Genomic DNA, 22986 nt, shown 5'->3' with positions numbered 1-22986 from the left:
GCCTGTTCACCTGCCTATTCACCAGCCTGTTCACCAGCCTGCCTGTTCACCAGCCTGCCTGTTCACCAGCCTGTTCACCTGCCTGTTCACCTGCCTGCCTGTTCACCTGCCTGTTCACCAGCCTGTTCACCAGCCTGCCTGTTCACCAGCCTGTTCACCAGCCTGTTCACCAGCCTGTTCACCTGCCTGTTCACCTGCCTGTTCACCAGCCTGCTTGTTCACTTGCCTGTTCACCTGCCTGTTCACCAGCCTGTTCACCAGCCTGCCTTTTCACCAGCCTGTTCACCTGCCTGTTCACCAGCCTGTTCACCAGCCTGCCTGTTCACCTGCCTGTTCACCTGCCTGTTCACCAGCCTGCCTGTTCACTTGCCTGTTCACCTGCCTGTTCACCAGCCTGTTCACCAGCCTGCCTTTTCACCAGCCTGTTCACCTGCCTGTTCACCAGCCTGTTCACCAGCCTGCCTGTTCACCTGCCTGTTCACCTGCCTGTTCACCAGCCTGCCTGTTTACTTGCCTGTTCACCTGCCTGTTCACCAGCCTGTTCACCAGCCTGCCTTTTCACCAGCCTGTTCACCAGCCTGTTCACCAGCCTGTTCACCAGCCTGCCTTTTCACCAGCCTGTTCACCAGCCTGTTCACCAGCCTGTTCACCAGCCTGCCTGTTCACTTGCCTGTTCACCTGCCTGTTCACCAGCCTGTTCACCAGCCTGCCTGTTCACCAACCTGTTCACCTGCCTGTTCACCAGCCTGTTCACCAGCCTGTTCACCAGCCTGCCTGTTCACCAACCTGTTCACCAGCCTGTTCACCAGCCTGCCTTTTCACCAGCCTGTTCACCAGCCTGTTCACCTGCCTGTTCACCAGCCTGTTCACCAGCCTGTTCACCAGCCTGTTCACCTGCCTGTTCACCAGCCTGTTCACCAGCCTGTTCACCAGCCTGCCTGTTCACCTGCCTGTTCACCTGCCTGTTCACCTGCCTATTCACCAGCCTGTTCACCAGCCTGCCTGTTCACCTGCCTGCCTGTTCACCTGCCTGTTCACCAGCCTGTTCACCAGCCTGCCTGTTCACCAGCCTGTTCACCAGCCTGTTCACCAGCCTGTTCACCTGCCTGTTCACCTGCCTGTTCACCAGCCTGCCTGTTCACTTGCCTGTTCACCTGCCTCTTCACCAGCCTGTTCACCAGCCTGCCTTTTCACCAGCCTGTTCACCAGCCTGTTCACCTGCCTGTTCACCAGCCTGTTCACCAGCCTGCCTTTTCACCAGCCTGTTCACCAGCCTGTTCACCAGCCTGTTCACCAGCCTGCCTGTTCACTTGCCTGTTCACCTGCCTGTTCAGCAGCCTGTTCACCAGCCTGCCTGTTCACCAACCTGTTCACCTGCCTGTTCACCAGCCTGTTCACCAGCCTGCCTGTTCACCAACCTGTTCACCTGCATGTTCACCAGCCTGTTCACCAGCCTGCCTGTTCACCAACCTGTTCACCTGCCTGTTCACCAGCCTGTTCACCAGCCTGTTCACCAGCCTGCCTGTTCACCAACCTGTTCACCAGCCTGTTCACCAGCCTGCCTTTTCACCAGCCTGTTCACCAGCCTGTTCACCTGCCTGTTCACCAGCCTGTTCACCAGCCTGTTCACCAGCCTGTTCACCTGCCTGTTCACCAGCCTGTTCACCAGCCTGTTCACCAGCCTGCCTGTTCACCTGCCTGTTCACCTGCCTGTTCACCAGCCTGTTCACCAGCCTGCCTGTTCACCAACCTGTTCACCTGCCTGTTCACCAGCCTGTTCACCAGCCTGTTCACCAGCCTGCCTGTTCACCAACCTGTTCACCAGCCTGTTCACCAGCCTGCCTTTTCACCAGCCTGTTCACCAGCCTGTTCACCTGCCTGTTCACCAGCCTGTTCACCAGCCTGTTCACCAGCCTGTTCACCTGCCTGTTCACCAGCCTGTTCACCAGCCTGTTCACCAGCCTGCCTGTTCACCTGCCTGTTCACCTGCCTGTTCACCTGCCTAATCACCAGCCTGTTCACCAGCCTGCCTGTTCACCAGCCTGCCTGTTCACCAGCCTGCCTGTTCACCAGCCTGTTCACCTGCCTGTTCACCAGCCTGCCTGTTCACCAGCCTGTTCACCTGCCTGTTCACCTGCCTGCCTGTTCACCTGCCTGTTCACCAGCCTGTTCACCAGCCTGCCTGTTCACCAGCCTGTTCACCAGCCTGTTCACCAGCCTGTTCACCTGCCTGTTCACCTGCCTGTTCACCTGCCTGTTCACCAGCCTGCCTGTTCACTTGCCTGTTCACCTGCCTCTTCACCAGCCTGTTCACCAGCCTGCCTTTTCACCAGCCTGTTCACCTGCCTGTTCACCAGCCTGTTCACCAGCCTGCCTGTTCACTTGCCTGTTCACCTGCCTGTTCACCAGCCTGTTCACCAGCCTGCCTGTTCACCAACCTGTTCACCTGCCTGTTCACCAGCCTGTTCACCAGCCTGTTCACCAGCCTGCCTGTTCACCAACCTGTTCACCAGCCTGTTCACCAGCCTGCCTTTTCACCAGCCTGTTCACCAGCCTGTTCACCTGCCTGTTCACCAGCCTGTTCACCAGCCTGCCTGTTCACCTGCCTGTTCACCTGCCTGTTCACCTGCCTTTTCACCAGCCTGTTCACCTGCCTGTTCACCTGCCTGTTCAACAGCTTGTTAACCTGCCTGTTCACCAGCCTGTTCACCTGCCTGTTCACCAGCCTGCCTGTTCACCTGCCTGTTAACCTGCCTGTTCACCAGCCTGTTCACCAGCCTGCCTATTTACCAGCTTCTTCACCAGCCTGTCCACCAGCCTGTTCACCAGCCTGTTCACCAGCCCGCCTGTTCACCAGCCTGCCTGTTCACCAGCCTGTTCACCAGACTGTTCACCAGCCTGTTCACCTGCCTGTTCACCAGCCTGCCTGTTCACCAGCCTGTTCACCAGCCTGTTCACCTGCCTGTTCACCTGCCTGTTCACCAGCCTGCCTGTTCACCAGCCTGTTCACCAGCCTGTTCACCAGCCCGCCTGTTCACCAGCCTGTTCACCAGCCTGCCTTTTCACCAGCCTGTTCACCTGCCTGTTCACCAGCCTGCCTGTTCACCAGCCTGCCTGTTCACCTGCCTGTTCACCTGCCTATTCACCAGCCTGTTCACCAGCCTGTTCACCTGCCTGCCTGTTCACCAGCTTGCCTGTCTACCAGCCTGTCTACCAGCCTGTTGACCAGCCTGCCTGTTCACCAGCCTGCCTGATCACCAGGCTGTTCACCTGCCTGTTCACCAGCCTGTTCAACAGCCTGTTCACCTGCCTGTTCACCAGCCTGCCTGTTCACCAGCCTGTTCACCAGCCTGTCTGTTCACCTGCCTTTTCACCAGCCTGTTCACCAGCCTGTTCACCAGCCTGTTCACCTGTCTGTTCACCTGCCTGTTCACCTGCCTGTTCACCAGCCTGTTCACCAGCTTGTTCACCAGCCTGTTCACGAGCTTGTTAACCTGCCTGTTCACCAGCCTGTTCATCAGCCTGTTCACCTGCCTGTTCACCTGCCTGTTCACCTGCCTGTTAACTAGCCTGCCTGTTCACTTGCCTGTTCACCTGCCTGTTCACCAGCCTGTTCACCAGCCTGCCTGTTCACCAACCTGTTCACCTGCCTGTTCACCAGCCTGTTCACCAGCCTGTTCACCAGCCTGCCTGTTCACCAACCTGTTCACCAGCCTGTTCACCAGCCTGCCTTTTCACCAGCCTGTTCACCAGCCTGTTCACCTGCCTGTTCACCAGCCTGTTCACCAGCCTGTTCACCAGCCTGTTCACCTGCCTGTTCACCTGCCTGTTCACCAGCCTGTTCACCAGCCTGTTCACCAGCCTGCCTGTTCACCTGCCTGTTCACCTGCCTGTTCACCTGCCTATTCACCAGCCTGTTCACCAGCCTGCCTGTTCACCTGCCTGTTCACCTGCCTGTTCACCTGCCTATTCACCAGCCTGTTCACCAGCCTGCCTGTTCACCAGCCTGCCTGTTCACCAGCCTGCCTGTTCACCAGCCTGTTCACCTGCCTGTTCACCAGCCTGCCTGTTCACCAGCCTGCCTGTTCACCAGCCTGTTCACCTGCCTGTTCACCTGCCTGCCTGTTCACCTGCCTGTTCACCAGCCTGTTCACCAGCCTGCCTGTTCACCAGCCTGTTCACCAGCCTGTTCACCAGCCTGTTCACCTGCCTGTTCACCTGCCTGTTCACCAGCCTGCCTGTTCACTTGCCTGTTCACCTGCCTCTTCACCAGCCTGTTCACCAGCCTGCCTTTTCACCAGCCTGTTCACCTGCCTGTTCACCAGCCTGTTCACCAGCCTGCCTGTTCACTTGCCTGTTCACCTGCCTGTTCACCAGCCTGTTCACCAGCCTGCCTGTTCACCTGCCTGTTCACCTGCCTTTTCACCAGCCTGTTCACCTGCCTGTTCACCTGCCTGTTCAACAGCTTGTTAACCTGCCTGTTCACCAGCCTGTTCACCTGCCTGTTCACCAGCCTGTTCACCAGCCTGTTCACCAGCCTGCCTGTTCACCAGCCTGTTCACCAGCCTGCCTATTTACCAGCTTCTTCACCAGCCTGTCCACCAGCCTGTTCACCAGCCTGTTCACCAGCCCGCCTGTTCACCAGCCTGCCTGTTCACCAGCCTGTTCACCAGACTGTTCACCAGCCTGTTCACCTGCCTGTTCACCAGCCTGCCTGTTCACCAGCCTGTTCACCAGCCTGTTCACCTGCCTGTTCACCTGCCTGTTCACCTGCCTGTTCACCAGCCTGCCTGTTCACCAGCCTGTTCACCAGCCTGTTCACCAGCCCGCCTGTTCACCAGCCTGTTCACCAGCCTGCCTGTTCACCAGCCTGCCTGTTCACCTGCCTGTTCACCTGCCTATTCACCAGCCTGTTCACCAGCCTGTTAACCTGCCTGCCTGTTCACCAGCTTGCCTGTCTACCAGCCTGTCTACCAGCCTGTTGACCAGCCTGCCTGTTCACCAGCCTGCCTGATCACCAGGCTGTTCACCTGCCTGTTCACCAGCCTGTTCAACAGCCTGTTCACCTGCCTGTTCACCAGCCTGCCTGTTCACCAGCCTGTTCACCAGCCTGTCTGTTCACCTGCCTTTTCACCAGCCTGTTCACCAGCCTGTTCACCAGCCTGTTCACCTGTCTGTTCACCTGCCTGTTCACCTGCCTGTTCACCAGCCTGTTCACCAGCTTGTTCACCAGCCTGTTCACGAGCTTGTTAACCTGCCTGTTCACCAGCCTGTTCATCAGCCTGTTCACCTGCCTGTTCACCTGCCTGTTCACCTGCCTGTTAACTAGCCTGCCTGTTCACTTGCCTGTTCACCTGCCTGTTCACCAGCCTGTTCACCAGCCTGCCTGTTCACCAACCTGTTCACCTGCCTGTTCACCAGCCTGTTCACCAGCCTGCCTGTTCACCAACCTGTTCACCAGCCTGTTCACCAGCCTGCCTTTTCACCAGCCTGCCTTTTCACCAGCCTGTTCACCAGCCTGCCTGTTCACCAGCCTGTTCACCAGCCTGTTCACCTGCCTTTTCACCTGCCTGTTCACCAGCCTGTTCACCAGCCTGCCTTTTCATCAGCCTGTTCACCAGCATGTTCACCTGCCTGTTCACCAGCCTGTTCACCAGCCTTCCTGTTCACCTGCCTGTTCACCTGCCTGTTCACCAGCCTGTTCACCAGCCTGTTCACCAGCCTGTTCACCTGCCTGTTCACCTGCCTGTTCACCTGCCTGTTCACCATCCGTTTCACCAGCCTGCCTGTTCACCAGCCTGTTCACCAGCCTGTTCACCAGCCTGTTCACCAGCCTGCCTGTTCACCTGCCTGTTCACCTGCCTGTTCACCTGCCTATTCACCAGTCTGTTCACCAGCCTGCCTGTTCACCAGCCTGTTCACCTGCCTGTTCACCTGCCTGCCTGTTCACCTGCCTGTTCACCTGCCTGTTCACCAGCCTGTTCACCAGCCTGCCTGTTCACCAGCCTTTTCACCAGCCTGTTCACCAGCCAGTTCACCTGCCTGTTCACCAGCCTGTTCACCAGCCTGCCTGTTCACCAGCCTGCCTGTTCACCAGCCTGCCTGTTCACCAGCCTGTTCACCTGCCTGTTCACCAGCCTGCCTGTTCACCAGCCTGCCTGTTCACCAGCCTGTTCACCTGCCTGTTCACCTGCCTGCCTGTTCACCTGCCTGTTCACCAGCCTGTTCACCAGCCTGCCTGTTCACCAGCCTGTTCACCAGCCTGTTCACCTGCCTGTTCACCTGCCTGTTCACCAGCCTGCCTGTTCACTTGCCTGTTCACCTGCCTCTTCACCAGCCTGTTCACCAGCCTGCCTTTTCACCAGCCTGTTCACCTGCCTGTTCACCAGCCTGTTCACCAGCCTGTTCACCTGCCTGTTCACCAGCCTGTTCACCAGCCTGTTCACCAGCCTGTTCACCTGCCTGTTCACCTGCCTGTTCACCAGCCTGCCTGTTCACTTGCCTGTTCACCTGCCTCTTCACCAGCCTGTTCACCAGCCTGCCTTTTCACCAGCCTGTTCACCTGCCTGTTCACTTGCCTGTTCACCTGCCTGTTCACCAGCCTGTTCACCAGCCTGCCTGTTCACCAACCTGTTCACCTGCCTGTTCACCAGCCTGTTCACCAGCCTGCCTGTTCACCAACCTGTTCACCTGCCTGTTCACCAGCCTGTTCACCAGCCTGTTCACCAGCCTGCCTGTTCACCAACCTGTTCACCAGCCTGTTCACCAGCCTGCCTGTTCACTTGCCTGTTCACCTGCCTCTTCACCAGCCTGTTCACCAGCCTGCCTTTTCACCAGCCTGTTCACCTGCCTGTTCACCAGCCTGTTCACCAGCCTGCCTGTTCACTTGCCTGTTCACCTGCCTGTTCACCAGCCTGTTCACCAGCCTGCCTGTTCACCAACCTGTTCACCTGCCTGTTCACCAGCCTGTTCACCAGCCTGCCTGTTCACCAACCTGTTCACCTGCCTGTTCACCAGCCTGTTCACCAGCCTGTTCACCAGCCTGCCTGTTCACCAACCTGTTCACCAGCCTGTTCACCAGCCTGCCTTTTCACCAGCCTGTTCACCAGCCTGTTCACCTGCCTGTTCACCAGCCTGTTCACCAGCCTGCCTGTTCACCTGCCTGTTCACCTGCCTTTTCACCAGCCTGTTCACCTGCCTGTTCACCTGCCTGTTCAACAGCTTGTTAACCTGCCTGTTCACCAGCCTGTTCACCTGCCTGTTCACCAGCCTGCCTGTTCACCTGCCTGTTAACCTGCCTGTTCACCAGCCTGTTCACCAGCCTGCCTATTTACCAGCTTCTTCACCAGCCTGTCCACCAGCCTGTTCACCAGCCTGTTCACCAGCCCGCCTGTTCACCAGCCTGTTCACCAGCCTGTTCACCAGACTGTTCACCAGCCTGTTCACCTGCCTGTTCACCAGCCTGTTCACCAGCCTGTTCACCTGCCTGTTCACCTGCCTGTTCACCTGCCTTTTCACCAGCCTGCCTGTTCACCAGCCTGTTCACCAGCCTGTTCACCAGCCCGCCTGTTCACCTGCCTGTTCACCAGCCTGCCTGTTCACCAGCCTGCCTGTTCACCTGCCTTTTCACCTGCCTATTCACCAGCCTGTTCACCAGCCTGTTCACCTGCCTGCCTGTTCACCAGCTTGCCTGTCTACCAGCCTGTCTACCAGCCTGTTGACCAGCCTGCCTGTTCACCAGCCTGCCTGATCACCAGGCTGTTCACCTGCCTGTTCACCAGCCTGTTCAACAGCCTGTTCACCTGCCTGTTCACCAGCCTGCCTGTTCACCAGCCTGTTCACCAGCCTGTCTGTTCACCTGCCTTTTCACCAGCCTGTTCACCAGCCTGTTCACCTGTCTGTTCACCTGCCTGTTCACCTGCCTGTTCACCAGCCTGTTCACCAGCTTGTTCACCAGCCTGTTCACGAGCTTGTTAACCTGCCTGTTCACCAGCCTGTTCATCAGCCTGTTCACCTGCCTGTTCACCTGCCTGTTCACCTGCCTGTTAACTAGCCTGCCTGTTCACTTGCCTGTTCACCTGCCTGTTCACCAGCCTGTTCACCAGCCTGCCTGTTCACCAACCTGTTCACCTGCCTGTTCACCAGCCTGTTCACCAGCCTGTTCACCAGCCTGCCTGTTCACCAACCTGTTCACCAGCCTGTTCACCAGCCTGCCTTTTCACCAGCCTGTTCACCAGCCTGTTCACCTGCCTGTTCACCAGCCTGTTCACCAGCCTGTTCACCAGCCTGTTCACCTGCCTGTTCACCTGCCTGTTCACCAGCCTGTTCACCAGCCTGTTCACCAGCCTGCCTGTTCACCTGCCTGTTCACCTGCCTGTTCACCTGCCTATTCACCAGCCTGTTCACCAGCCTGCCTGTTCACCAGCCTGCCTGTTCACCAGCCTGCCTGTTCACCAGCCTGTTCACCTGCCTGTTCACCAGCCTGCCTGTTCACCAGCCTGCCTGTTCACCAGCCTGTTCACCTGCCTGTTCACCTGCCTGCCTGTTCACCTGCCTGTTCACCAGCCTGTTCACCAGCCTGCCTGTTCACCAGCCTGTTCACCAGCCTGTTCACCTGCCTGTTCACCTGCCTGTTCACCAGCCTGCCTGTTCACTTGCCTGTTCACCTGCCTCTTCACCAGCCTGTTCACCAGCCTGCCTTTTCACCAGCCTGTTCACCTGCCTGTTCACCAGCCTGTTCACCAGCCTGCCTGTTCACTTGCCTGTTCACCTGCCTGTTCACCAGCCTGTTCACCAGCCTGCCTGTTCACCAACCTGTTCACCTGCCTGTTCACCAGCCTGTTCACCAGCCTGCCTGTTCACCAACCTGTTCACCTGCCTGTTCACCAGCCTGTTCACCAGCCTGTTCACCAGCCTGCCTGTTCACCAACCTGTTCACCAGCCTGTTCACCAGCCTGCCTTTTCACCAGCCTGTTCACCAGCCTGTTCACCTGCCTGTTCACCAGCCTGTTCACCAGCCTGCCTGTTCACCTGCCTGTTCACCTGCCTGTTCACCTGCCTGTTCAACAGCTTGTTAACCTGCCTGTTCACCAGCCTGTTCACCTGCCTGTTCACCAGCCTGCCTGTTCACCTGCCTGTTAACCTGCCTGTTCACCAGCCTGTTCACCAGCCTGCCTATTTACCAGCTTCTTCACCAGCCTGTCCACCAGCCTGTTCACCAGCCTGTTCACCAGCCCGCCTGTTCACCAGCCTGCCTGTTCACCAGCCTGTTCACCAGACTGTTCACCAGCCTGTTCACCTGCCTGTTCACCAGCCTGCCTGTTCACCAGCCTGTTCACCAGCCTGTTCACCTGCCTGTTCACCTGCCTGTTCACCTGCCTGTTCACCAGCCTGCCTGTTCACCAGCCTGTTCACCAGCCTGTTCACCAGCCCGCCTGTTCACCAGCCTGTTCACCAGCCTGCCTTTTCACCAGCCTGTTCACCTGCCTGTTCACCAGCCTGCCTGTTCACCAGCCTGCCTGTTCACCTGCCTGTTCACCTGCCTATTCACCAGCCTGTTCACCAGCCTGTTCACCTGCCTGCCTGTTCACCAGCTTGCCTGTCTACCAGCCTGTCTACCAGCCTGTTGACCAGCCTGCCTGTTCACCAGCCTGCCTGATCACCAGGCTGTTCACCTGCCTGTTCACCAGCCTGTTCAACAGCCTGTTCACCTGCCTGTTCACCAGCCTGCCTGTTCACCAGCCTGTCTGTTCACCTGCCTTTTCACCAGCCTGTTCACCAGCCTGTTCACCAGCCTGTTCACCTGTCTGTTCACCTGCCTGTTCACCTGCCTGTTCACCAGCCTGTTCACCAGCTTGTTCACCAGCCTGTTCACGAGCTTGTTAACCTGCCTGTTCACCAGCCTGTTCATCAGCCTGTTCACCTGCCTGTTCACCTGCCTGTTCACCTGCCTGTTCACCTGCCTGTTAACTAGCCTGCCTGTTCACTTGCCTGTTCACCTGCCTGTTCACCAGCCTGTTCACCAGCCTGCCTGTTCACCAACCTGTTCACCTGCCTGTTCACCAGCCTGTTCACCAGCCTGCCTGTTCACCAACCTGTTCACCAGCCTGTTCACCAGCCTGCCTTTTCACCAGCCTGCCTTTTCACCAGCCTGTTCACCAGCCTGCCTGTTCACCAGCCTGTTCACCAGCCTGTTCACCTGCCTTTTCACCTGCCTGTTCACCAGCCTGTTCACCAGCCTGCCTTTTCATCAGCCTGTTCACCAGCATGTTCACCTGCCTGTTCACCAGCCTGTTCACCAGCCTTCCTGTTCACCTGCCTGTTCACCTGCCTGTTCACCAGCCTGTTCACCAGCCTGTTCACCAGCCTGTTCACCTGCCTGTTCACCTGCCTGTTCACCATCCGTTTCACCAGCCTGCCTGTTCACCAGCCTGTTCACCAGCCTGTTCACCAGCCTGTTCACCAGCCTGCCTGTTCACCTGCCTGTTCACCTGCCTGTTCACCTGCCTATTCACCAGTCTGTTCACCAGCCTGCCTGTTCACCAGCCTGTTCACCTGCCTGTTCACCTGCCTGCCTGTTCACCTGCCTGTTCACCTGCCTGTTCACCAGCCTGTTCACCAGCCTGCCTGTTCACCAGCCTTTTCACCAGCCTGTTCACCAGCCAGTTCACCTGCCTGTTCACCAGCCTGTTCACCAGCCTGTTCACCAGCCTGCCTTTTCACCAGCCTGTTCACCTGCCTGTTCACCTGCCTGTTCACCTGCCTGTTCACCAGCCTGCCTGTTCACCTGCCTGTTCACCAGCCTGCCTGTTCACCAGCCTGCCTGTTCACCTGCCTGTTCACCTGCCTGTTCACCAGCCTGTTCACCAGCCTGTTCACCTGCCTGTTCACCAGCCTGCCTGTTCACCAGCCTGCCTGTTCACCTGCCTGTTCACCTGCCTATTCACCAGCCTGTTCACCAGCCTGTTCACCTGCCTGCCTGTTCACCAGCTTGCCTGTCTACCAGCCTGTCTACCAGCCTGTTGACCAGCCTGCCTGTTCACCAGCCTGCCTGATCACCAGGCTGTTCACCTGCCTGTTCACCAGCCTGTTCAACAGCCTGTTCACCTGCCTGTTCACCAGCCTGCCTGTTCACCAGCCTGTTCACCAGCCTGTCTGTTCACCTGCCTTTTCACCAGCCTGTTCACCAGCCTGTTCACCAGCCTGTTCACCTGTCTGTTCACCTGCCTGTTCACCTGCCTGTTCACCAGCCTGTTCACCAGCTTGTTCACCAGCCTGTTCACGAGCTTGTTAACCTGCCTGTTCACCAGCCTGTTCATCAGCCTGTTCACCTGCCTGTTCACCTGCCTGTTAACTAGCCTGCCTGTTCACTTGCCTGTTCACCTGCCTGTTCACCAGCCTGTTCACCAGCCTACCTGTTCACCAACCTGTTCACCTGCCTGTTCACCAGCCTGTTCACCAGCCTGCCTGTTCACCAACCTGTTCACCAGCCTGTTCACCAGCCTGCCTTTTCACCAGCCTGCCTTTTCACCAGCCTGTTCACCAGCCTGCCTGTTCACCAGCCTGTTCACCAGCCTGTTCACCTGCCTGTTCACCTGCCTTTTCACCTGCCTGTTCACCAGCCTGTTCACCAGCCTGCCTTTTCATCAGCCTGTTCACCAGCATGTTCACCTGCCTGTTCACCAGCCTGTTCACCAGCCTTCCTGTTCACCTGCCTGTTCACCTGCCTGTTCACCAGCCTGTTCACCAGCCTGTTCACCAGCCTGTTCACCTGCCTGTTCACCTGCCTGTTCACCATCCGTTTCACCAGCCTGCCTGTTCACCAGCCTGTTCACCAGCCTGTTCACCAGCCTGTTCACCAGCCTGCCTGTTCACCTGCCTGTTCACCTGCCTGTTCACCTGCCTATTCACCAGTCTGTTCACCAGCCTGCCTGTTCACCAGCCTGTTCACCTGCCTGTTCACCTGCCTGCCTGTTCACCTGCCTGTTCACCTGCCTGTTCACCAGCCTGTTCACCAGCCTGCCTGTTCACCAGCCTTTTCACCAGCCTGTTCACCAGCCAGTTCACCTGCCTGTTCACCAGCCTGTTCACCAGCCTGTTCACCAGCCTGCCTTTTCACCAGCCTGTTCACCTGCCTGTTCACCTGCCTGTTCACCTGCCTGTTCACCAGCCTGCCTGTTCACCTGCCTGTTCACCAGCCTGCCTGTTCACCAGCCTACCTGTTCACCTGCCTGTTCACCTGCCTGTTCACCAGCCTGTTCACCAGCCTGTTCACCTGCCTGTTCACCAGCCTGCCTGTTCACCAGCCTGCCTGTTCACCTGCCTGTTCACCTGCCTATTCACCAGCCTGTTCACCTGCCTGTTCACCAGCCTGCCTGTTCACCAGCCTGCCTGTTCACCTGCCTGTTCACCTGCCTGTTCACCTGCCTGTTCACCAGCCTGTTCACCAGCCTGTTCACCTGCCTGTTCACCAGCCTGCCTGTTCACCAGCATGTTCACCAGCCTGTCTGTTCACCTGCCTTTTCACCAGCCTGTTCACCAGCCTGTTCACCTGTCTGTTCACCTGCCTGTTAACCTGCCTGTTCACCAGCCTGCCTGTTCACCTGCCTGTTCACAAGCTTGTTAACCTGCCTGTTCACCAGCCTGTTCATCAGCCTGTTCACCTGCCTGTTCACCAGCCTGCCTGTTCACCTGCCTGTTCACCTGCCTGTTCACCAGCCTGCCTGTTCACCTGCCTGTTCACAAGCTTGTTAACCTGCCTGTTCACCAGCCTGTTCATCAGCCTGTTCACCTGCCTGTTCACCAGCCTGCCTGTTCACCTGCCTGTTCACCAGCCTTTTCACCAGCTTGTTCACCTGCCTGTTCACCTGCCTGTTCACCTGCCTGTTCACCAGCCTGTTCACCAGCCTGTTCACCAGCCTGTTCACCTGCCTGTTCACCAGCCTGTTCACCTGCCTGTTCACCAGCCTGCCTGTTCACTTGCCTGTTCACCTGCCTGTTCACCAGCCTGTTCACCGCCTGTTCACCAGCCTGCCTGTTCACCTGCCTGTTCACCAACCTGTTCACCAGCCTGCCTGTTCACCAGCCTGTTCACCAGCCTGTTCACCAGCCTGTTCACCTGCCTGTTCACCAGCCTGTTCACCAGCCTGCCTTTTCACCTGCCTGTTCACCTGCCTGTTCAACAGCTGGTTAACCTGCCTGTTCACCAGCCTGTTCACCTGCCTGTTCACCTGCCTGTTCACCTACCTGTTCACCAGCCTGTTCACCTGCCTGTTCAATTGCCAGCCTGTTCACCTGCCTGTTCACCAGCCTGTTCACCTGCCTGTTCACCAGCCTGTTCACCAGCCTGCCTGTTCACCAGCCTGTTCACCAGCCTGCCTGTACACCAACCTGTTCACCAGCCTGTTAACCAGCCTGCCTGTTCACCAGCCTGTTCACCAGCCTGTTCACCAGCCTGTTCACCTGCCTGTTCACCAGCCTGTTCACCAGCCTGCCTTTTCACCTGCCTGTTCACCTGCCTGTTCAACAGCTGGTTAACCTGCCTGTTCACCAGCCTGTTCACCTGCCTGTTCACCTGCCTGTTCACCTACCTGTTCACCAGCCTGTTCACCTGCCTGTTCAATTGCCAGCCTGTTCACCTGCCTGTTCACCAGCCTGTTCACCTGCCTGTTCACCAGCCTGTTCACCAGCCTGCCTGTTCACCAGCCTGTTCACCAGCCTGCCTGTACACCAACCTGTTCACCAGCCTGTTCACCAGCCTGCGTGTTCACCAGCCAGTTCACCAGCCTGTTCACCAGCCCGCCTGTTCACCAGCCTGCCTGTTCACCAGCCTGTTCACCAGCCTGTTCACCTGCCTGTTCACCTGCCTGCCTGTCTACCAGCCTGTCTACCAGCCTGTTCACCAGCCTGCCTGTTCACCAGACTGTTCACCAGCCTGTTCACCTGCCTGTTCACCAGCCTGTTCACCAGCCTGTTCACCTGCCTGTTCACCTGCCTGTTCACCAGCCTGCCTGTTCACCAGCCTGTTCACCAGCCCGCCTGTTCACCAGCCTGTTCACCAGCCCGCCTGTTCACCAGCCTGTTCACCAGCCTGCCTTTTCACCAGCCTGTTCACCTGCCTGTTCACCAGCCTTTTCACCAGCTTGTTCACCTGCCTGTTCACCTGCCTGTTCACCTGCCTGTTCACCAGCCTGTTTCTCCAGCCTGTTCACCTAATTGTTCACCTGCCTGTTCACCAGCCTGTTCACCAGCCTGCCTGTTCACCAACCTGTTCACCTGCCTGTTCACGAGCCTGTTCACCAGCCTGTTCACCTGCCTGTTCACCAGCCTGTTCACCAGCCTGTTCACCAGCCTGTTCACCAGCCTGTTCACCAGCCTGTTCACCAGCCTGCCTGTTCACCTGCCTGTTCACCAGCCTGTTCACCTGCCTGTTCACCTGCCTGTTCACCTGCCTATTCACCAGCCTGTTCACCAGCCTGTTCACCAGCCTGTCTGTTCACCTGCCTTTTCACCAGCCTGTTCACCAGCCTGTTCACCTGTCTGTTAACCTGCCTGTTAACCTGCCTGTTCACCAGCCTGCCTGTTCACCTGCCAGTTCACCAGCCTTTTCACCAGTTTGTTCACCAGCCTGTTCACGAGCTTGTTAACCTGCCTGTTCACCAGCCTGTTCATCAGCCTGTTCACCTGCCTGTTCACCTGCCTGTTCACCTGCCTGTTCACCATCCTGTTCACCAGCCTGCCTGTTCACCTGCCTGTTCACCAGCCTTTTCACCAGCTTGTTCACCTGCCTGTTCACCTGCCTGTTCACCTGCCTGTTCACCAGCCTGTTCACCTGCCTGTTCACCAGCCTGTTCACCTGCCTGTTCACCAGCCTGTTCACCTGCCTGTTCACCAGCCTGCCTGTTCACTTGCCTGTTCACCTGCCTGTTCACCAGCCTGTTCACCAGCCTGCCTGTTCACTTGCCTGTTCACCAGCCTGCCTGTTCACCAACCTGTTCACCTGCCTGTTCACCAGCCTTTTCACCAGCCTGCCTGTTCACTTGCCTGTTCACCAGCCTGCCTGTTCACCAACCTGTTCACCAGCCTGTTCACCAGCCTGTTCACCAGCCTGTTCACCTGCCTGTTAACTAGCCTGTTCACCTGCCTGTTCACCAGCCTGTTCACCTACCTGTTCACCAGCCTGTTCACCTGCCTGTTCACCTGCCTGTTCACCAGCCTGTTCACCGCCTGTTCACCAGCCTGCCTGTTCACCAGCCTGCCTGTTCACCAGCCTGTTCACCTGCCTGTTCACCAGCCTGTTCACCATCCTGTTCACCAGCCTGCCTGTTCACCTGCCTGTTCACCAGCCTTTTCACCAGCTTGTTAACCTGCTTGTTCACCAGCCTGTTCATCAGCCTGTTCACCTGCCTGTTCACCTGCCTGTTCACCTGCCTGTTCACCATCCTGTTCACCAGCCTGCCTGTTCACCTGCCTGTTCACCAGCCTTTTCACCAGCTTGTTCACCTGCCTGTTCACCAGCCTGCCTGTTCACTTGCCTGTTCACCTGCCTGTTCACCAGCCTTTTCACCAGCCTGCCTGTTCACTTGCCTGTTCACCAGCCTGCCTGTTCACCAACCTGTTCACCAGCCTGTTCACCAGCCTGTTCACCAGCCTGTTCACCTGCCTGTTAACTAGCCTGTTCACCTGCCTGTTCACCTACCTGTTCACCAGCCTGTTCACCTGCCTGTTCACCTGCAAGTTCACCAGCCTGCCTGTTCACCAGCCTGTTCACCTGCCTGTTCACCAGCCTGCCTGTTCACTTGCCTGTTCACCAGCCTGCCTGTTCACTTGCCTGTTCACCAGCCTGTTCACCAGCCTGTTCACCAACCTGTTCACCAGCCTGTTCACCGCCTGTTCACCAGCCTGCCTGTTCACCAGCCTGTTCACCTGCCTGTTCACCAGCCTGCCTGTTCACCAGCCTGTTCACCAGCCTTCCTGTACACCAACCTGTTCACATGCCTGTTAACCAGCATGCCTGTTCACCAGCCTGTTCACCAGCCTGCCTGTTCACCAGCCTGTTCACCTGCCTGCCTGTTCACCAGCCTGTTCACCAGCCTCCCTGTTCACCAGCCTGTTCACCTGCCTGTTCACCTGCCTGCCTGTTCACCTGCCTGTTTACCATCCTGTTCACCAGCCTGCCTGTTCACCTGCCTGTTCACCAGCCTTTTCACCAGCTTGTTCACCTGCCTGTTCACCTGCCTGTTCACCAGCCTGTTCACCTGCCTGTTCACCTGCCTGTTCACCAGCCTGTTCACCTGCCTGTTAACTAGCCTGTTCACCAGCCTGTTCAAGAGCCTGCCTGTTCACCAGCCTGTTCACCAGCCTGCCTGTTCACCAGCCTGCCTGTTTACCAGCCTGTTCACCAGCCCGTTCACCAGCCTGCCTGTTCACCAGCCTTGTCACCAGCCCGTTCACCAGCCTGCCTGTTCACCAGCCTGTTTACCTGCCTGTTAACCTGCCTGTTAACCTGCCTGTTTACCAGCCTGCCTGTTCACTTGCCTTTTCACCAGCCTGTTCACCAGCCTGTTCACCAACCTTTTCACCAGCCTGTTCACCGCCTGTTCACCAGCCTGCCTTTTCACCACCCTGTTCACCTGCCTGTTCACCAGCCTGCCTGTTCACCAGCCTGTTCACCAGCCTGCCTGTACACCAACCTGTTCACATGCCTGTTAACCAGCATGCCTGTTCACCAGCCTGTTCACCAGCCTGCCTGTTCACTTGCCTGTTCACCAGCCTGTTCACCAGCCTGTTCACCAACCTGTTCACCAGCCTGTTCACCGCCTGTTCACCAGCCTGCCTGTTCACCAGCCTGTTCACCAGCCTGTTCACCAGCCTGCCTTTACACCAACCTGTTCACATGCCTGTTAACCAGCATGCCTGTTCACCAGCCTGTTCACCAGCCTGCCTGTTCACCAGCCTGTTCACCTGCCTGCCTGTTCACCAGCCTGTTCACCAGCCTCCCTGTTCACCAGCCTGTTCACCTGCCTGTTCACCTGCCTGTTAACCTGCCTGTTAACCTGCCTGTTTACCAGCCTGCCTGTTCACCAGCTTGTTCACCTGCCTGTTCACCAGCCTGTTCACCTGCCTGTTCACCAGCCTGTTCACCAGCCTGTTCACCATCCTGTTCACAAGCCTGCCTGTTCACCTGCCTGTTCACCAGCCTTTTCACCAGCTTGTTCACCTGCCTGTTCACCAGCCTGTTCACCTGCCTGTTCACCAGCCTGTTCACCAGCCTGTTCACCAGCCTGTTCCCCAGCCTGCCTGTTCACCAGCCTGCCTTTTCACCAGCCTGTTCACCGGCCTGTTCACCTGCCTTTTCACCAGCCTGCTCACCAGCCTGCCTGTTCACCTGCCTGTTCACCTGCCTGTTCACCTGCCTGTTCACCTGCCTATTCACCAGCCTGTTCACCAGCCTGTTCACCTGCCTGTTCACCAGCCTGTTCACCAACCTGTTCACCTGCCTGTTCACTTCCTGCCTGTTCACCAGCCTGTTCACCAGCCTGTTCACCTGCCTGTTGACCTGCCTGCCTGTTCACCTGCCTGTTCACCAGCCTGTCTGTTCACCAGCCTGTTTACCAGCCTGTTAACCTGCCCTTTCACCAGCCTGCCTGTTCACCAGCCTGTTCACCAGCCTGCCTGTTCACCTGCCTGTTAACCTGCCTGTTCACCAGCCTGTTCACCAGCCTGTCCACCAGCCTGTTCACCAGCCTGTTCACCAGCCCGCCTGTTCACCAGCCTGTTCACCTGCCTGTTAACCTGCCTTTTTACCAGCCTGTTCACCAGCCCTTTCACCAGCCTGATCACCAGCCTGCCTGTTCACCAGCCTGTTCAGCTGCCTGTTCACCTGCCTGCCTGTCTACCAGCCTGTTCACCAGCCTGCCTGTTCACCAGCCTGTTCACATGCCTGTTAACCAGCATGCCTGTTCACCAGCCTGTTCACCAGCCTGCCTGTTCACCAGCCTGTTCACCTGCCTGCCTGTTCACCAGCCTGTTCACCAGCCTCCCTGTTCACCAGCCTGTTCACCTGCCTGTTCACCTGCCTGCCTGTTCACCAGCCTGTTCACCTGCCTGTTAACCTGCCTGTTAACCTGCCTGTTTACCAGCCTGCCTGTTCACTTGCCTGTTCACCAGCCTGTTCACCAGCCTGTTCACCAACCTGTTCACCAGCCTGTTCACCGCCTGTTCACCAGCCTGCCTGTTCACCAGCCTGTTCACCTGCCTGTTCACCAGCCTGCCTGTTCACCAGCCTGTTCACCAGCCTGCCTGTACACCAACCTGTTCACATGCCTGTTAACCAGCATGCCTGTTCACCAGCCTGTTCACCAGCCTGCCTGTTCACTTGCCTGTTCACCAGCCTGTTCACCAGCCTGTTCACCAACCTGTTCACCAGCCTGTTCACCGCCTGTTCACCAGCCTGCCTGTTCACCAGCCTGTTCACCAGCCTGTTCACCAGCCTGCCTGTACACCAACCTGTTCACATGCCTGTTAACCAGCATGCCTGTTCACCAGCCTGTTCACCAGCCTGCCTGTTCACCAGCCTGTTCACCTGCCTGCCTGTTCACCAGCCTGTTCACCAGCCTCCCTGTTCACCAGCCTGTTCACCTGCCTGTTCACCTGCCTGCCTGTTCACCTGCCTGTTTACCATCCTGTTCACCAGCCTGCCTGTTCACCTGCCTGTTCACCAGCCTTTTCACCAGCTTGTTCACCTGCCTGTTCACCTGCCTGTTCACCAGCCTTTTCACCTGCCTGTTCACCTGCCTGTTCACCAGCCTGTTCACCTGCCTGTTAACTAGCCTGTTCACCAGCCTGTTCAAGAGCCTGCCTGTTCACCAGCCCGTTCACCAGCCTGCCTGTTCACCAGCCCGTTCACTTGCCTGCCTGTTCACCAGCCTGTTCACCTGCCTGTTAACCTGCCTGTTAACCTGCCTGTTTACCAGCCTGCCTGTTCACCAGCTTGTTCACCTGCCTGTTCACCAGCCTGTTCACCTGCCTGTTCACCAGCCTGTTCACCTGCCTGTTCACCATCCTGTTCACAAGCCTGCCTGTTCACCTGCCTGTTCACCAGCCTTTTCACCAGCTTGTTCACCAGCCTGTTCACCAGCCTGTTCACCTGCCTGTTCACCAGCCTGTTCACCTGCCTGTTCACCAGCCTGTTCACCAGCCTGTTCCCCAGCCTGCCTGTTCACCAGCCTGCCTTTTCACCAGCCTGTTCACCGGCCTGTTCACCTGCCTTTTCACCAGCCTGCTCACCAGCCTGCCTGTTCACCTGCCTGTTCACCTGCCTGTTCACCTGCCTGTTCACCTGCCTATTCACCAGCCTGTTCACCAGCCTGTTCACCTGCCTGTTCACCAGCCTGTTCACCAACCTGTTCACCTGCCTGTTCACCTTCCTGCCTGTTCACCAGCCTGTTCACCAGCCTGTTCACCTGCCTGTTGACCTGCCTGCCTGTTCACCTGCCTGTTCACCAGCCTGTCTGTTCACCAGCCTGTTCACCAGCCTGTTAACCTGCCCTTTCACCAGCCTGCCTGTTCACCAGCCTGTTCACCAGCCTGCCTGTTCACCTGCCTGTTAACCTGCCTGTTCACCAGCCTGTTCACCAGCCTGTCCACCAGCCATTTCACCAGCCTGTTCACCAGCCCGCCTGTTCACCAGCCTGTTCACCTGCCTGTTAACCTGCCTGTTTACCAGCCTGTTCACCAGCCCTTTCACCAGCCTGATCACCAGCCTGCCTCTTCACCAGCCTGTTCAGCTGCCTGTTCACCTGCCTGCCTGTCTACCAGCCTGTTCACCAGCCTGCCTGTTCACCAGCCTGTTCACCAGCCTGTTCACCAGCCTGCCTGTTCACCAGCCTGTTCACCTGCCTGTTCACCTGCCGGTTCAGCTGCCTGTTCACCAGCCTGCCTTTTCATCAGCCTGTTCACCTGCCTGTTCACCTGCCTGTTCACCTGCCTGTTCACCTGCCTGTTCACCATCCGTTTCACCAGCCTGCCTATTCACCAGCCTGTTCACCTGCCTGTTCACCAGCCTGCCTTTTCACCAGCCTGTTCACCAGCCTGCCTGTTCACCAGCCTGTTCACCAGCCTGTTCACCTTCCTGTTCACCTGCCTGTTCACCAGCCTGCCTATTCACCAGCCTGTTCACCTGCCTGTTCACCAGCCTGCCTTTTCACCAGCCTGTTCACCAGCCTGCCTGCTCACCAGCCTGTTCACCAGCCTGTTTACCTGCCCTTTCACCAGCCTGCCTGTTAACCAGCCTGTTCACCTGCCTGTTCACCAGCCTGTTCACCATCCCGCCTGTTCACCAGCCTGTTCACCAGCCTGTTCACCTGCCTGTTCACCAGCCCTTTCACCAGCCTGATCACCAGCCTGCCTGTTCACCAGACTGTTCACCTGCCTGTTCACCAGCCTTTTCACCAGCCTGCCAGTTCACCAGCCTGTCCACCAGCCTGTTCACCAGCCTGTTCACCTGCCTGTTCACCTGCCTGTTCACCAGCCTGCCTGTTCACCAGCCTGTTCACCTGCCTGCCTGTTCACCAGCCTGTTCACCAGCCTGCCTGTTCACCAGCCTGTTCACCAGCCTGCCTGTTCACCTGCCTGTTAACCTGCCTGTTCACCAGCCTGTTCACCAGCCCTTTCACCAGCCTGATCACCAGCCTGCCTGTTCACCAGCCTGTTCACCTGCCTGTTCACCAGCCTTTTCACCAGCCCGCCTGTTCACCAGCCTGTTCACCAACCTGCCTTTTCACCAGCCTGTTCACCTGCCTGTTCACCTGCCTGTTCACCAGCCTGTTCACCAGCCTGTTCACCAGCCTGCCTGTTTACCTGCCTGTTCACCAGCCTGCCTGTTCACTTGCCTGTTCACCTGCCTGTTCACCTGCCTGTTCACCAGCCTGCCTGTTTACCAGCCTTTTCACCAGCATGCCTTTTCACCAGCCTGTTCACCTGCCTGTTCACCAGCCTGCCTTTTCACCAGCCTGTTCACCAGCCTGCCTGTTCACCAGCCTTTTCACCAGCCTGCCTTTTCACCAGCCTGTTCACCAGCCTGTTCACCAGCCTGCCTGTTCACCAGCCTTTTCACCTGCATGCCTTTTCACCAGCCTGTTCACCTGCCTGTTCACCAGCCTGCCTTTTCACCTGCCTGTTCACCAGCCTGCCTTTTCACCAGCCTGTTCACCTGCCTGTTCACCAGCCTGCCTTTTCACCTGCCTGTTCACCAGCCTGCCTTTTCACCAGCCTGTTCACCAGCCTGTTCACCAGCCTGTTCACCTGCCTGCCTGTTCACCATCCTGTTCACCATCCTGTTCACCAGCCTGTTCACCAGCCTGTTCACCAGCCTGTTCACCAGCCTGTTCACCAGCCTGCCTGTTCACCAGCCTTTTCACCAGCCTGCCTTTTCACCAACCTGTTCACCAGCCTGCCTTTTCACCAGCCTGTTCACCAGCCTGCCTGTTCACCAGCCTGTTCACCTGCCTGTTCACCTGCCTGTTCACCAGCCTGTTCACCAGCCTGTTCACCAGCCTGCCTTTTCACCAGCCTGTTCACCAGCCTGTTCACCTGCCTGTTCACCAGCCTGTTTACCAGCCTGCCTGTTCACCTGCCTGTTCACCTGCCTGTTCACCTGCCTATTCACCAGCCTGTTCACCTGCCTGTTCACCAACCTGTTCACCTGCCTGTTCACCAGCCTGTTCACCAGCCCGTTCACCAGCCTGCCTGTTCACTTGCTTGTTCACCTGCCTGTTCACCAGCCTGCCTGTTCACCAGCCTTTTCACCAGCATGCCTTTTCACCAGCCTGTTCACCTGCCTGTTCACCAGCCTGTTCACCAGCCTGCCTTTTCACCAGCCTGTTCACCAGCCTGCCTGTTCACCAGCCTTTTCACCAGCCTGCCTTTTCACCAGCATGCCTTTTCACCAGCCTGTTCACCTGCCTGTTCACCAGCCTATTCACCAGCCTGCCTTTTCACCAGCCTGTTCACCAGCCTGCCTGTTCACCAGCCTTTTCACCAGCCTGCCTTTTCACCAGCCTGTTCACCAGCCTGTTCACCAGCCTGTTCACCTGCCTATTCACCAGCCTGTTCACCTGCCTGTTCACCAGCCTGCCTTTTCACCAGCCTGTTCACAAGCCTGCCTGTTCACCAGCCTGTTCACCAGCCTGTTCACCTGCCTGTTCACCTGCCTGTTCACCTGCCTATTCACCAGCCTGTTCACCTGCCTGTTCACCAGCCTGCCTTTTCACCAGCCTGTTCACCAGCCTGCCTGTTCACCAGCCTGTTCACCAGCCTGTTCACCTGCCTGTTCACCTGCCTGTTCACCAGCCTGTTCACCAGCCTGCCTTTTCACCAGCCTGTTCACCAGCCTGCCTGTTCACCAGCCTGTTCACCAGCCTGCCTTTTCACCAGCCTGTTCACCAGCCTGTTCACCTGCCTGTTCACCAGCCTGTTCACCAGCCTGCCTGTTCACCTGCCTGTTCACCTGCCTGTTCACCTGCCTATTCACCAGCCTGTTCACCTGCCTGTTCACCAACCTGTTCACCTGCCTGTTCACCAGCCTGTTCACCAGCCCGTTCACCAGCCTGCCTGTTCACCAGCCTGTTAACCTGCCTGTTCACCAGCCATTTCACCAGCCTGTTCATCTGCCTGTTCACCAGCCTGTTCACCATCCTGTTCACCAGCCTGCCAGTTCACTTGCTTGTTCACCTGCCTGTTCACCAGCCTGCCTGTTCACCAGCCTGTTCACCAGCCTGCCAGTTCACTTGCTTGTTCACCTGCCTTTTCACCAGCATGCCTTTTCACCAGCCTGTTCACCTGCCTGTTCACCAGCCTGTTCACCAGCCTGCCTTTTCACCAGCCTGTTCACCTGCCTGTTCACCAGCCTGTTCACCAGCCTGCCTTTTCACCAGCCTGTTCACCTGCCTGTTCACCAGCCTGTTCACCAGCCTGCCTTTTCACCAG

Source organism: Telmatherina bonti (genome assembly GCF_933228915.1).
Source record: "Telmatherina bonti genome assembly, chromosome: 24".
Lineage (NCBI taxonomy): Eukaryota > Metazoa > Chordata > Actinopteri > Atheriniformes > Telmatherinidae > Telmatherina > Telmatherina bonti.
Note: the sequence above shows the minus strand (reverse complement) of the source record.